Below are 15,749 nucleotides of genomic sequence, written 5' to 3' on the forward strand. Positions count from 1 at the left end.
TTACAAAAAATCAAATGACAAACACCTGAGCCCAACTCCTGAGTTTACGCCCTTTACTTCTCATGCCCTCCAAGTACACCAAACCCCACAGTCTCACAAAAACAGATCTCCAATATCCACCCAGAACAAGAAAATGACCTTCACCGCTTCATCTGACCCACACTTCTGAACACATACCACATTCTCCTCAGGCAGTCAGAAACAGAACAAGGTCCAAATTATGAATGCCCATCAACACATTAGGGACCCCAACACCCACCAAAGGAACAGGGAAAACACCCCGAGCCCTCCCAACTCCTACCAACCCTCCAGGACAGCACAGCGTCTCATTTTCTCACCTGAATAACCACCCCATGATCCTCATGCCAATCGAACTGGAAGGAAAACTTCCTGGCACCCAGAAATACCTACAAGGCCCCCCAACAGCCCATCAACCACACTTGAGGGCACATCATCAGTGTCACTGCGCAATACAAGAGCACCACACGTTAATAATACAACACGAGTCTCTTTATTGCACACGACTTGGGGTGACAGGATTCTCCCGTCATCATTTAGGTGCTCTGTCCAGAGGCGCCCACCAACAGCCCACCTATGACGGCCGTCAATCACGGTGTGACCACAGCGGACTCAGCGCACTGGGCTCAGTGTGTTCCCTTCTGCAAAGTTGCTGACGCCACGGGAAATGCGTGTCCTTCAGCCTAACAACCCGGATGCCGGCTGACGGTGTCCCCAACATTCACAGCTTTCACAGGGAACAGGAGATGACCGTCACCACTTCGTCTGACACCGACAGGAGCCGCGGACCTGCTGACCTGGACCGCACTTCTCAAGCACCGCACAGGTGCCCTGGAGCCCGCCGCCAAACAGGCTGCAAGGGACACGGACGGACGACGCCCTGATGTGCGTGGGGCACTGGCCAACGCGCCCCTCACTTCCGGGCCTGGTATGGGCGACCTTGGTCCCAGGGGAGGCGAGGCCAGCGCCAGGCTGCCCCTCTAGGCGCAGGGGCCGGAAGACGGGGCAGGGACACTCTGGAGACACGAGAGGCTCCCGGGTCCAGTACCTCGGGGTCTGTGGGACTGAGTCTGGGCGCCGCCATGGGAGCCCTGCCGGCAGTTGGGAACCCCCACATCAGCGCTCATACCTGCGCCTTGCCCCGCCAGAGCAGCACTGGACGCTGGTGCCCTTGGATGGCGGCCCGCAAGCGCGCTTCCAGCCAAGCGCGCATGCGCAGTCGCGAGGGGCTCAGAACGGACTGGAAGCCGAGGGCGCCCTGCAGGAGGAGGAACAACAAGTGGGTTGGGAATCCTGCTAGGTGTCTCTGGCAAGGTGGCTCCTGGTCCAGAGCCTCTGGGGCTGGCCCTTCTTTCAGCCAGAGCGTCTGAAATGACAAAGTGATTTTCACTGTTATGAATTAGAGACCGCCCTGTGCAGCCCTTGGAAGCTCTCTACCCTGAAGCACTGGCCCCCCATTTGGGCCCAGTGTTTTCACCCCCTTCCCACTACTTCTCTTTGGTTCATGTTCACTTGTCCAAACATCAGTGTGTGCTTTCCTCTTAGTCCACCTGTAGGTTCCATTAAAGAACAGTTCTAGCAAAAGAATTATAGGTCTGGGTAACACTCTACAGGAGGCAGACAGGGCCCTCAGCCATTCCTACAATGTTCTTGATTAGGTGGGCATCCATGGTCAGAATTTTTAAAAATTTTTTTTCCCTTCAGCAATCAGTGTTAGTTCAGGACTGAGTTCAAGAGCAATGGGCAGATGTTAGGACAAATGGACATTTCAGTGCTCCTTCTGTTCCCATGTCCGGTTTGCACAAATTGAATTTGACTAGTGTTATTATATAAGCACCTGTGGTCTAGCAGTTTGAAGCAGTGCAAACTGATTGCTGAAGCTCAGTGGCAAAGCACTGACCAACAGTATGCAAGGCCCCTGAATTTGACCTTGGTTTAGCAAATAAAGCTTGCTTTGAAAATCTGGTCTCCAGCATTCATTACAGTAAACAGTTATTTAAAAAAAAAAAAAACTGGAATTATAAGATAGTTTTTCTACACTGCACATTTTATATCACTGGCTCAAAAAACAAAACAAAAACCAGCAGCTATATCATCAATGACATCAATGTGGGAAATAATCAGATAACAAGTGAAGGAAGAATGAATGAAGCTTCTTTTTAGTGCCTGAATATCATGGTTTGCCCCCCTCCTGCCATTGACTGAAAAGACTTATAATAAGGTGTTAATATTTCATGAACACCCAAGTGTGTGTTTTTCAGCCCAGGAATGGGATGAAAAAAACATCAAAAAGAAAAAAAAATACTTTATACATAAAACGCAATCCACACCCCACAGTGTTTTAGAGTATTGGCTGTTTATACCCGTGATTATGTGGCTCATGAGAGCCATGGTTCACTGGTCCTGCCCATCGGGGGAGCAAAGACGACTGGGTTGTTGAAAGAGAGGGCCACTGGTCACACTCCTCTCCTGTGGATTCTAGAAACTACTTCAAAATGACCCAGAGGCACACACCACTTGTGTCACCCTTGAATTGCCTGAAGGGAACTCAAAAGTCCTTCTATACCTACCAGAGCTCTTCATGGAATGTCTGCCCAGCCCCCACCCAGGCCAGCTGTCCTTGGCTCCTCCCCCCTGCAGAATGTCTGGGTCCAACATTCCACTGGGGTTTACATTTAAACTTGTCCCAGCTTGGCTCAGTTGGACCCTGAGCATCTGTTACAGACAGGTCACTCTCTGGGTCCTGTACTGACGTTTCCCACTGTGGAGACTGTGAGACACTGTGACAGTGGTCCTGACCTTTGGAAGGAGGTGAGCCTGGAGGGTCAGGGGTTATCTGAGAACCAGTCGCCCCCAAAACCCTTGGGAGTTAGAATGGAGTATTTCTCCTGAGGTCAACTCACTGAGCAGAAGTAAGGGAAGGAAAGAGCCTTAGAGGATGCACTTGACATGGCCCAGGAAGCCCCAGGAAGACTGATACTACTCATGGGGAGGAGGGCTCCTAAGACCCAGGTCCAGACTACTCAGGGGAAGTACACTGGGTCATCAGAAGGAAGAGAGGCCAAGAGATTAATTCCTTATAGAATGGACACAGGTCACTGCATAATTTTTTAGGCAGTCACAGATGGTGTCACAGTGGTGGTCAGTTAGGGCTCCCTGGAGTCCAGATGCTGAACCCTGTGTCCATTCTTCAGACACAGGGAAGCTGCCTGGGATGTCATTTTGAGAGGATTGACTGAGAGTTCCAGATCATAACTGGGCAGTGGTAAGAAGTGTTCTTAGCTAAAAATCTGCCCAGTGGGATTCTCAGTGACCACAAATGCAGTGTGATATACTTTCTGTGGGTGAGGCTGCAGGTTACTCCAACTGCCATAGCCCAGGGCACCTCACCAATTTCCTGCCCAGGACAACTTTTCCTTCATGTCAGACAGCATGTGTCCTTGATTTCTGAAGGGCAGGGAACCCAGGAAACCTCAGCCAACATAGATTTGGGCCTCTGGGGGTCTTCTGAATCATTATAATTTTCACACTCTTTGTGTGTAGCCTCAGCTCCTTGTTTTCAAGTCAACACGAAGACTTTGCTTATCTTCCTGGTTTGGTTGGTACTCCATGAAAACAGAGCACATGCGGGGTGTTCTTCATTTTCCAGGATCAGGTTTGAAGATGACTGGGTTCTTATGAAGACAGGAAGGAGAGTGGCACACAGTTAGGAAGGGGCCCCACACGTATTGTCATTGGAACTTAGGCAGTGTCCTGATGAATATGTGCAAGTGTTGAAGTGTGGTGCACCTCCCATTCTTTGACTTCACTGTGCAGAATGTCCTAGTGAACAGGGATGTGCTCCCAACAACCTTGCCACAGGTAGCAGCTGGCGCAGGCCTGATCCTCTGTGACACTTTCCTTCCCGTTATTGGGAAAGCAAAGGAAAAAGACCTCAGAATGACTCCAGTTCCCAGGCCCAATAAAATATGACCAGTGGCTGTGAAAATCTCTGGAAATCCCCAATCCTTTCAGGGTTTTTAGTCCTCATTTCCTCCTGACCTGCAGGAGAGATAGGGAGAACACGCCTGGGGCCATGACAAGCCAAGAAAGGAGAGGGTTGACTGACCGCCTGCACCCAGCCCTCCCTCGCCAGAGGACAATCAGATGCGTCAGGGAGACTATTCAAGGCTGGAGCTCCTTTAATGAGAAAACACACACAGCTAACATAATGTACAGGAGCCAATCAGGGTAAAGGTCAGCAGGGTGGGGGAGAGTTCACGTGCACACCTGTCCTACAGGATGTAATGGGAGACACGAGCTGTCCACGAGGGTGGAAGGGTTCTCAGCCTATCCTAGAGGTGGTCCGATTTTTCGTCACAACCCACGGTAACACCTTCTGGCTGATTGCCAGGCACCATGCTAGCCATGAGCGGCCCCAAGACCAGGAAGCGGGTAGCAGCCAGCAAGTTAGGTTTCCTGTTTTCTGATGCAACATGCCCCACATGTTACATCATGCCCTACACCTCACCATCCCATCAACTTCATAAACCTCAGTGGCCTTTGCAGGTCAGCCCAGGAGAGGATCTCGGGTTCTCAGTGTTTATCACATAGACCTCTTCCCTGTGTCATGGCAGGAACCAGTGAAACTAGGGACATGGCTGGCCAGAATCTGTCCCCCCATAGTGTTTGCTGTGGGAAGTGCTGGGAGAGGCACCCACATGATGGGCAGGGTGAACTTCAGGATTCCTCAGCCTCTAGCTAGGCAGAGATTTAAATCAGGTGATTTTTTGTTTGTTTGTGGAAGCCTAGGAAAGAAGTGGAGGGGTATACAAGGAGTATTAGCAAAAGGAAGGCTGAAGAAGTGGTGGGGCAATAACCTTTAGACCCGTCACATTCACAAATAACCCTGGAGGACCTGCCTCTGCCCTCGAGAAGATCCCTTTCCTGTTGGTGAGCATGAGGAGGGGCATGGTGCCACTGAGCAGAGTCACATTGATCCATTTCTAGGGAGTCACTTAGGAGGCCAATGGATTGTCTGCAAAGGATGCACAAGGGACCTCTCAGAGGCAGGGAAAGCTGAGGGATCACAGTCCACTGACAGCCTTCAGGGAGTCCTGGTGTCCTGGGAAACAGTTTTCTTTGGGTAGAACTATGACAAAGGGAACACAACATGAAATTCACTCAGGAACATTTGCAAACTGCACAATTTGCCTGCCCACAGGGCCCTGAGCTGTGAGCATTTGTCCTCAGATTCCCACTAAGTAAGAAACTGGGGGACCTCAATCCTGCTGCCATTTCCCCTCCTCCATTCTTCCCTTTGCTTTGCCTCCACAGCATCTGCATCCCAGAGACCAGACATGAACTTCAATCCTGGTGCCCACATGTCTGCGTTCCGGGGCCTGCCCTTTCTTCCAGCTGCCCCTGTGCCAACACACCAGCCATTCTGGGAGCTTCCCTTGGCACCACGGGTGACTGCACCCATCTCCCAGAGTAACCCTCTGGTGCTGTCCACTTACCCTGGACAACCATATGTGCCAGGGCTGTCCACCTTTGGACAACATGGGCCACAACTGAGGCCAGCAGGGCCTCCTCATATTCAGAACATTGCCCACACTCAGGCACCCCTCAACTTCAGGGCCCCAGGGGCCTTCTGTGGGGGTGTGGAGCATCCTGCTCCATTCCTCACGGCACCTTCTGCCCCGAGGACCACTGTGCCTGCCTCAGCCAGTGGGGGGATCCAGAACTATGGGATCCACTGGCACCTGGGCCTTCGCCCTCCAGCACCATGGCCATTTGCCCAGCTGGCCCCCATCATGTTCCCAATGGATGCGCGCCAGTGGCCAGGTACAGTGTATGGGGCAGGTGCACCACCCATCTTCCCATCTGCGGTGCCACCAGATGACTCCGGCGGACCTCCCAGCGTCTATGAGGACTTCAGACGCTGGCAGCGCTTCAAGACCCTGGTCCGCAGGCACCTTCCTCAGACTCCTGATGTGGAAGCACTTTCCTGCTTCCTTGTGTGAGTGTTCTCCTCAGGCTCCTCCTTGAGCTCTGTGAGGAGGAAAAGCATGGGTTGGAAAGAGGGGGCTGGGATGTAGGGGAACTGGAAGAAAGGTCCTGAGGGTGAGGGGACAAGCTGAGAGCCTTACATTCCCAGATGTATCCCCTCACACCAGGGAATGAAACGTGCCTTATGTCAGGTGCCCATCACAGCCCTGTGAGTGCAGGCAATCTTTGTTTCCAATGATCATCTCCATCACATGGAGGACTCAAGGTCAGAGGAGGTTCCTGGGGGTAATGTGGGCCAGGAACTGGAGTGGGCTGTCTGACTCCACATAATGGTCCCTCCCCCAGTCATTTCACCTTCCACCATAGAGCTGATTGTTCCTGGCACAGAGGACATCACAACCACAAGTGGGGTTAGGGGTGCTGGCCCCAAGACAGAACTCTAAGGATACCCACACACATTGTCATGAACTCCTGATTGGGACCCTCTGGTGATGTCACACTCATGGGGAAGCTGTCTTTGGATACTGCATGGGCATGTTCATCTTTGCCCCAGTTTGTAACTGTGCTCCCAGGCCATTCTGTGCACTGTCTTAGTCAGCCTGGGCCACCATACAGGACACTATGGAACACGTGGACACAAACACAGGCAGGTATTCCTTTCTCACAGTTCTGGAATCAGGATTCCCAGGTAAAGGGTACCTGACCTAAAGTCCCATGAACGCTCTCTTCTCCTTGCTGGGAAGACAGCTGGCTCACCTGCGTCCTCACATGACTGACATCTCTTCAGTGTCTCCTCCTTCTCCAGGAAGACCACTAATGCCCCCATGAAGCACCACCCTCAGGGTCTCATCTAACCCTCTAAGCACTAAAGCCAGTCTCCAGATACCATCACACTGGGGGTTAGGGCTTCAACAGGTGAATGCGGGAGGATAAAAACATTCAGCACCTAGTACACCACATCATTGAGGAATCCAAGCACAATCATGCTGCTCAATGCAGCCCTTGGTGTTCAGGTTTGGTATAAGTGTCCTGGAGTCCCAATGTCAATACTTTGAGGTGAACATGATGGGTCAAATGTAACAAAGTTAGGAAGGTATGTTGGTCTGCTGATGAAGGAGGGTGACCTTGTGGACACTGATCCTGATGAATTCCAGCCCAGTGCTTCAGTATCTTCCCGACAGGATCCCACCATGACCATGGAAGAGGGCCTGCGGAAGGGTTTGCAGGAATGGCAGCGCACCAGCAACTTTGACCGGATGGTCTTCTATGAGACCTCACAAAAGTGAGCTAGATTCCAGGGCCCAGAGCCTACTACTGTTGGGGGATCATGGTTCACACAGCAAGGTCTGGCACAGCCTGTATGTGACGGCTCCGAGGCATCTAGTTCTCCAAATAGCAGCTTCCTCTAGCTGGAGACCTGGGCATTCTCTCTGCAACAATCCCAGAAACTGCAGTCTCCATACTCCTGATTCCAACTCTGCCTTGAGGTTCAAGATCAGGATGGGGAGGAGTAACCAGCCCAGCCAGAGGGTCACCCTCCTGCTTTGCTGGCTCTGGAGGGGGAAAGTTACACTGGATTCACTCAGGCTACCTGCCTGGTACCTGGTACCTCTTTACAAGGTGGGGTCAATCATAACTCAGGAGAGTGGCCATTATTTCAACCTGATGTTCCAGAAGAGGGTGGCGGTGAGGAGTGCATGGTCAGGGCCAGCCAGCACTTCAGGTGCTCTGAAGGACATGTCTTTGGTCTTTACTGCCTTTGGTCTATGTAATCCCTGCCATTCTAACAAAAGAAGGGAAGAACCCACCCTCATTGGAAGCAACCCAATGTTCTCAGCTTAGCTTCCACTTCCACATGACTCCTCCTATAACTTGGTCTCCAGGTGATCCTTTCAGGGCACATGGTCCCAGCCTCAGTACCCCTGAATTGTGTCAGACCCATGTTGTTCCCTGATATAAATCACATCCCTGACCAGTTTCTGGAACTTATCTGATCATGTGGTTCCTGGCAGAAACAGGAGAGAGCCAGAACAAGGGTCAGCTAGGGGCCCTGCCTGGGTCCCTCAGATCTGATTCCCTTCAGGTACTAGTTGATGTAGTGTTTCCTGAGAACTGCAGTTCTTCCTGTGTAGCAGCTCCCTCCTGGGACTGGCCTGACCCACTCCAGGACTCAGCTCCACGTCGCTGCCACCAGCTTCTGACTGGTAGTGTAGAATACTCCATAGCCTAGAACCCCACACCAGCACCTGCCTGGTGTGGCTAACCTGATTCTCAGCTCAGCCTGTGCCTCCCTTACCCAAATCCCACCAAGGTTCATGGAGTTTGAGGCTGCAGAGGAGATGGAGGATCCAAGGATACAGCTGTCAGGGGTCTTCCAGTGCCAACCTCCTCCTGCAACTCCGAGGCTGGAAATTCCAAGGCCCCCAGTTCCTGAGGCTGTCCAACAGCCAGGTAGGGTTCCCACATTCCCATAGGAGCCCATGATAGTATCCAAATGCTGACAAGGGCCAAGGCAAGTTGTTGTCCCAAAAACTTTTCCCTCAGTATGGGGGATGCGGTCTTGCAAGCAGAACAGCCCCTAGCACCTGAGGTCCTGGCCACCTAGCTTTGAACTGTGTATTGACTGGGGCCAAGTACACAGCTCCTTTCTCTCCTTGTCTGTCCAAAGAACCAACACACCATCTGTCCGGGACTTGGGTCCTAGGAGGGTAGAGTGCATGGAATATCAGTCGCTCCAAATGTCCTCCCATTTGACTCTCCTAGATGGTGCATCTGGTGCACTGTTACCTCTCTTGGGTCCTGGGTCAGGTTGCCTCATGAATGGCATACCAGGTTAGGTCTGCTGCACACTGCCTAATACCCAGTGTTTGGGATGAACATGGATCCCTCATTCATGCACCACTCTGTCCTCCCTGTCCTAGTGTGTACCTCCAGAAAGACCAACCCTAAGGCACAGCCTGCCCACTCATTAGCAGTCAAACCTAAGGCACCAGAGACCAAGGTGCCTGAGACAAAGTAATGCAAGGCCAAGACGTGCAAGAACAAGGTGGCAAGACCAAAGGGCCTGAGACCAAGGCACCTGAGGAGATCCCACCTGAAGCCATCCAAGAGTACATGGACATCACGGATGAGCTATTCGGGCCTACCAACTTTGCCACATGGGAGCCCTCCCACTTGTCCACAGAAGAGCTTGCTGCAAACTTGGGAGAGGAAGGACTGGAGCATCAGCCAATAGAGGATTTATACCCAGATCCAAGTCTCCTGAGCTTCATTGATGAGGACTTTGTCAACAAGGTGGGCTGGACCTACAATCTTGGTGTATACAAGGTTTCAGGACTCATGGAATTGAGCTTCATAGCTTAGAATATCATCGTGTGTCAGGGACTAGAAGGAAATTCTCCTTCAAAGATTAGCCTGACAGCCCCCTGGGAGACATCCTGCAGCTACTTATCTCACCTGAGACATCCTGCGGCCACCTATCTTCCTGAAACCTATCTTCCTGAAACATCCTGACGTTATCTCACCTTGTGCAGACATCCAGCAACTGCCGATAAGAGAGCTTCCCCATCCCCAGCATATAAATACCCCTGTGTGAACAATAAAAGTTGGCAGCTTGATCAGAACTTTTGTCTTGCTGTCATCCTTCTGTGTCTCTTGTCCCTTCATTCCTCCCCATCTAGGTTCGCTGCCCATGTTGATGTGTCCTGCCGGATGGGACAATCGTGTGTGTGTGTGTGTGTGTGTGTGTGTATGTGTGAGAGAGAGAGAGAGAGAAGTGTGCACGCACACATGTGCACTCGTACATGGGTATAGCCGTTAGTTGGGATATAACAACCCCAAGGTACAGATGAGCATGGGCTCATCATTGCTTCCTATTTCTCCTAGACATCCTCCTGACTTGGGGCCATTTCTTCCCAAGGTCACTCACACTCTCTTCCTTCTGCTCTCAGGCAGAGAATATGATTCATCCCCACTTCCTGGAAGAATGACTTTCCTCTGAACCATATATAAATATCTTGGCCCTAACAAAAGAGCTGGAGCAGGAGGAAGGACCACCCCTGACAAGGCAGAGAGGGGAAGAAGGGTCTCCCAGTAGACCATGGATAGGAGGTACACCAGAGTTGCAGGGACACCTGATAAACAAGTGCAGGGACACCAGGAACAACAGGGGTTGGGGAGAAACAAAAGGTAGACAAGGAGAAAGGAGCACCAGGTTGAACTAAGGAGGTAGAAAAAACAGGTTTCCCAGGGCTTGGGAACAGACACCAAGTGGGTAAGGCAGAGAGTGACACATAGTAGACTAGGAGACAAAGGCACACCAAGTAGACAGGAAAGGGAGTGACCACAGGTGGAGAGGGAAGCAAGGGATAGCAGGTAGGTGAGGAAGGCACAGGACCTTACTCATTGGCCCATGGGTCTTTGTTTATCCTTATCCTGTCTGTGATGGCTCCCTGAGTGAGTCTATTCCAGGACACAGGATAGGAGAAAAAAAAGGAAGGAGATAGCAGAGCCATGGAAGGGTTCAGGATATCAAGCAGAAAGGAAGCCCAGGAGGGTAGCCAGAAGAGACTCAGTGTGTTTCTCTGAGACCAAGACGAGTGACAGCTCCACTTCCCACCTCCCATTGAAATATGATTGTCCTGGTCCCTGTGGCCAACTTCATGCATGAAGAAGAGTTGGCCAGTGCCCATATCCTCCTTGAGCTTTTGAAGAAGCATCTTTGCAGGTGCCTCAAGGTCACGGTATGTCCCAACAGGACACAGGAACATCTGAGGCACCTGCCAACCAAGGTGCAGAGAAGCGGAAACATCACACTGATCAAGGGGCCGGCGTGGAGGACTGGTCCACAGAGGTGGCCTCCCAGGTTGTGAAGAGGAGCAGGGCCACCAAGCCAGAGTTGCTGGGTTCAAAGGACACTGCTATCCTCAAAGGCCATCACGGGTCTTCCTCTTTGGGGACCATCTGTTCCAACCATCCTCCCGAGAACCGCGATCATCCTCCTTAAACCTGGGGAACAAAGGCATAGTGGGTCCCAGAAAAGCCACTCTTCTGGGGGGCCACATAAGACAGCCAATGGCTGCAGTGTGGACGATGACCTCCAAAGCCTGGATTTCCTCCTTAGCTCCCAGCACCACCTGCTGCCCTGGGGACTGTCCCAGAACTAGGCCCCTCAAATAGAAACCCTGTGCTCAGGAGACCAAGCACTCCAAGCCCCACCTCCCCAGAGGGGAGGCCTCAGTTCCCACCCTTCTCCAGGTGCCATGTCCATGAAGAGCACTCTCACTGGACGTTCATGCTTCATGGAAAAAATGCCCTGCACTGGACCTCCCCTCCAGGTCACCAGAGGGCAAGATGTGGATCTGGAGCTGGCTCAAACCTCACAGCCTCAGAAGAGGAAGTGCACATCATCAGGCAACCAGAAGAAGAAGAAGAGGCCCTGAGGATAATCATGTAGGCCGGTGGCCTCTGGGATGGCTGCCCCTCAGGCAAGATCTCACCCTTGCTTCATTTTGTGCCGCAAGGGCCAAAGGTTCTTCCCCACACAGGGCAGTTTCTGTGGGTTCTCAGGAAAGTGAAGGGAGGGGGAGGGTATAGGGAATGTAGAAAGAGGGTAGGGGGAAGGCACGGAGAGGGGAGGGTCACAATGTTCAAGCCTGGGTGGGAAGCTGTACCTTGTTTGACAGTCAGTGGGAATAAAGGCAGTTTGGTAGGGAAAAAAAATGTTCTCCGGCTGCTGCCTTCTGCCATGATATCTGTGCATGTCCATGTAGGGAGAACTGAGATGAAATACTGGGGTTGCCAGGACCCAGGGTGCACAAGTTTCCATCTATTGGGTCTTGTTTCCAGATTTAGACCGGTCATCCCCCTAATCCTGAGAGAAAACAGACAAGATCCCAAAACCCAATTCATCACCTCATGGAAAAGGCTTCTCTTGGTTTAGGGGATCTCTGTGCATCCCTCCACAATCTGTGCCCTCCTCCATGATCTGTTCCCCTTAAATATCTCCCTTACCAATCATTTAAGGGACTTCTATGAAGACAAATCACAAAGAAGCAAAGCACATCCCCCTTGGTATTCACACCTCTGAGGTCTGAGGACTAATTGGTGGCTCTCAGATCTTAGTGTTACATTGAATGTCAGGGACCCTCAGCTCTTAGCGGTAGCAACTCCCATGTTGCCTTCTTGGGATCAGTAGCCAGCTTCTTCCAACAGTTCCCTGGAGATCATCTGACAACCGCACCTAGCAGCTCCTGCAGTTCTCCACTGCTCTGGGTCACTCTCTGTGCTCACCACCTTCAGCCTAATCTGCCCGGTGTGCCAGTTTTCAGTGCAACCAACTTGACCTGCTCTAGTTGAGATGAATGTCATGAATATACAAACTCTACCCATCCCTAAGAGACTTCATTAGGACTCATGCTGCTGCAGAAGGGGAAGTGGTACAGGAACTGTTTGCATAAGGAGATGGGGAAGAAATCTTACTGGAATTAAGGGCGTGAACTCAGGCATGCACAGTGTCCTTCCAAGATACCCACAGTATTTCTGCTTAGACATGATTAGGGCAAGGGCTCCTTGTACTCCCCACTAGGGACCACTGAAGGGTCCCAAAGGGTGGAGTCATGTTGAGCCACTGCAGGGTGGAGTCATGTGGGGAGGACCTGCTATGGAAGCAAAAGGCCCCGAGTGACTGTGAGGCATTTGTGGCAGCCATGGCACTCACAGACAGGGACACGATTTTTTATCAAGTACCTCTTTAGAACTTTGGGCCCTCCTGTCTCATTTGGATGGAGAGCTACTTTTGAGCCTTCAGGCCCCTGTACAATTAATCAGGTTTCTAGAAATAAGCCTGGAAACATTTTTTTCTTAGACTGCTTCTTTCTCTTCTCCTGAATGATGATGGACAGTATTATTCCACTGATCCCCAGCATGGCCATGGTCTTCCTGCGTAGGTGTCCTGATGAGAAGACAAAGCCTGCCTTCCTACCTCTCCCACCATCTCTACAGTTCTGACCGGGAACTCACTGGGGACCCAACAGGCTGCAGGTCCTGACTGCATCCCAAGACAGACCCACCTCCCGCTGACACAGTGCTCTGACCCTCCCATACGTAGTACTGGCCCCACCCTGACCCCAACCTGACTTATACTGAGTATGGCTGGCCCAAATGTAATCAAGTTCTCCTACAAATCAATGAGGAAAAAAGAAGGCTACACACCACATGGTTTGTCAATCAACAAAATGGGAAAGTTTTACAAAGGAGAATAAGTAAATTGCAAAGAGGCCAAAGTTTAGTGCTATTTATGGGATAAAGAACTGGGGTGAGTTCAGACATGCACAAAAGTGATTGGAAGTGAAGTTGTTTGTGGTCTGTCGTGTGTGATCAAACTCCATGGTTCTTCATAGGACACAGATTCCATGACATCAGAGTCAGAACACAGTGTTTTATCAAGTACCTCTTGAGAACTTTGGGCCCTCCTGTCTCATTTGGATAGAGAACTGCTTTTGAGCCTTCAGGCCTCTGTGCCATTAATCAGGTTTCTAGAAATAAGCCTGGAAAGTGTTTTTGAAGACAGCTTCCTTCTCCTCCCCTGAATGATACTGGACAGTAGGGATGGACAAAACCCAGCATGGCCAAGGTCTTCCTGAGTAGGTGGCCTGATGAGAGGACCAGCCCTGACTTCTAGGGGAAGAAGTCACAGCACACTAGGAAATCATCAACTGAAACCACCAAGACTCACTCCCTCCATTAATGAAAAGCTGTGCTTTCTGACAGTGACCACAGGGACTGGGCTCCTGTGGGCCCCCTTTGGTAGCTGCACCCTTATTGAAACTCAGTTTAAAAACCTCCTCCTGATCTCTGTGCTCTGGCCAGCACTGATCAGAGTCTCCTGTTTCCTGGGATCTTGGCCAGGCTGTGGCACCCTGGCCAAACATCTGAGGCATTGTCTGCTAACATATCACTATTTTTGCTGCAGATCATTATAAAATCACTTTAGGAAGACATTCACATAACTCACATCACCCATCAAATATTAGAATTCTAGTTTTCATAGACTTTGCCACTATATCGGCAATAAACATTTCTTTCACGACTACAACAAAATATAGAATACTTCCATCAGCTCAAAAAGAAATCCCTTTCCTTTTAGCTATCAACCCCATTCCCCCCATATGTTTTCCCAACACTTTTGAACTATCTCTGTGCCTACCAACTCTTCCCACCATTTATTTGATATGTGCAAGTGTGGCCCTTGGGTGTTCAGTTTTAGCGCTGCATCTCCCGTGGTTCAAGATTTAAGAATGATTGACATTCTTTCTACTTTATGTTGAACATTCTTAACTAAAACTGTCATTTCTCATGCAGCTGGGTGGGTGAGACAAATACAATCTCTACTAATACAGTTTAGGTCCCCTGCCTTGATTCATTTCAAGTTGAGAACAGTTCTGCAACCATGGCTTTTGCACCTCCAGCCAAAATATTCAAGTGCTAGTTTACTTGATGCCATGTCAAGAATCTCTTGGGAAAACCCTGTTTACAGATACACTGAGATGCCAGAATCTGTGTCCCCACTGGTGTTTGTGGTTAGAAGTGCTCTGGGCAGGAGGTGCCCCTGGTGACCTTCAGGGTTCCTCAGGCTCTAGCTGGGGAGACATTTCATTCAGGTGCTTTTGTTTAGTTGTGCAAGGCCAGGAAAGAAACAGAGGGTTTTCCAAGGAGAATCAGCAAAAGGAAGGCTGATGGGGTGATGGACCCATAAATTATGAACTTGTCACCTTCACATAGGCCTTGGAGTGCCTGGAACTTTCCTGGAGAAGGTCTCCTTCCTGTTGGTGAGAATGCTGAGAGGCATGGTGCCACTCGGCAGAGTCAGTTTCCAGCGAGATGCCTTGGACACTGACCCATTGTCAGCAAAGGATGCCAAGGGGCCTCTAAGTCAGGGAAAGCTGAGGTGTCACTATAGACCATGTTCAGGGAATCTTTGAGTACTGGGATCAAGATTTCTCTGCGTAGGTAGAAGGCAAAAGGTGGGTACTGGGATGGGAGAGGGAGAGAGGTGCATACCTGGGGCAAAGCTATACAACGTGGGAGTTGAATGTCAGAGTGAAGAAAAATAGTTTAGTAGGTGAGTAACTTTCAATTGGAAGCCTAAATTTCACTCAGAGAGTTGCAAACCACAAGATTTTCCTGCCCACAAGACCCTGAGCTGATGCCCTTCCTCCTCAGATGCCCAGTGACAAAGGCTGGGGGACCTCACTCCTACTGCCACTTGCCCTTACTTTGCTTCCATAACATCTTGAATGCTGAGACCAGGCAGAACCTGGCTCCCCTATGTCTCCCCCCAGAGACCTGCTCTGTCTTCCCTCTGCTCCTGTGCCAACACACCAGCCAATCTGGGTGCTGCCCATGTTGCCTCCTGTGACTGCACCAATCTCCCAGGGGAACTGGCTGGTGCAGTCTCCTTACTCTGAAATATCAATGGCAGCAGGAGCTGATGTCCCTGCTGTGCGTGTGTGTGTCTGGGCAATTCAACTTTGGTCAACATGGGCCAGACGGAAGCCAGGACAGCCACATTCAGAAGGTTGCCCTCACTCAGGCACCCCTCACCTAGAGGGCCCCAGGGGCCTTCTGAGGTTGTGTGGATCATCCTGCTTCATTCCTCACAGCAGCTTCTGAGTGGAGGACCAGTGTGCCTGCCTCAGCCAGTGGGGGAACGGGCATCTGGGTCTTCACCCTCCAGCACC

This window comes from Marmota monax, unplaced genomic scaffold (genome assembly GCF_021218885.2).
Source record: "Marmota monax isolate L192 unplaced genomic scaffold, Marmota_monax_Labrador192_F-V1.1 WCK01_AAM20220418_F8-fsc00360, whole genome shotgun sequence".
Lineage (NCBI taxonomy): Eukaryota > Metazoa > Chordata > Mammalia > Rodentia > Sciuridae > Marmota > Marmota monax.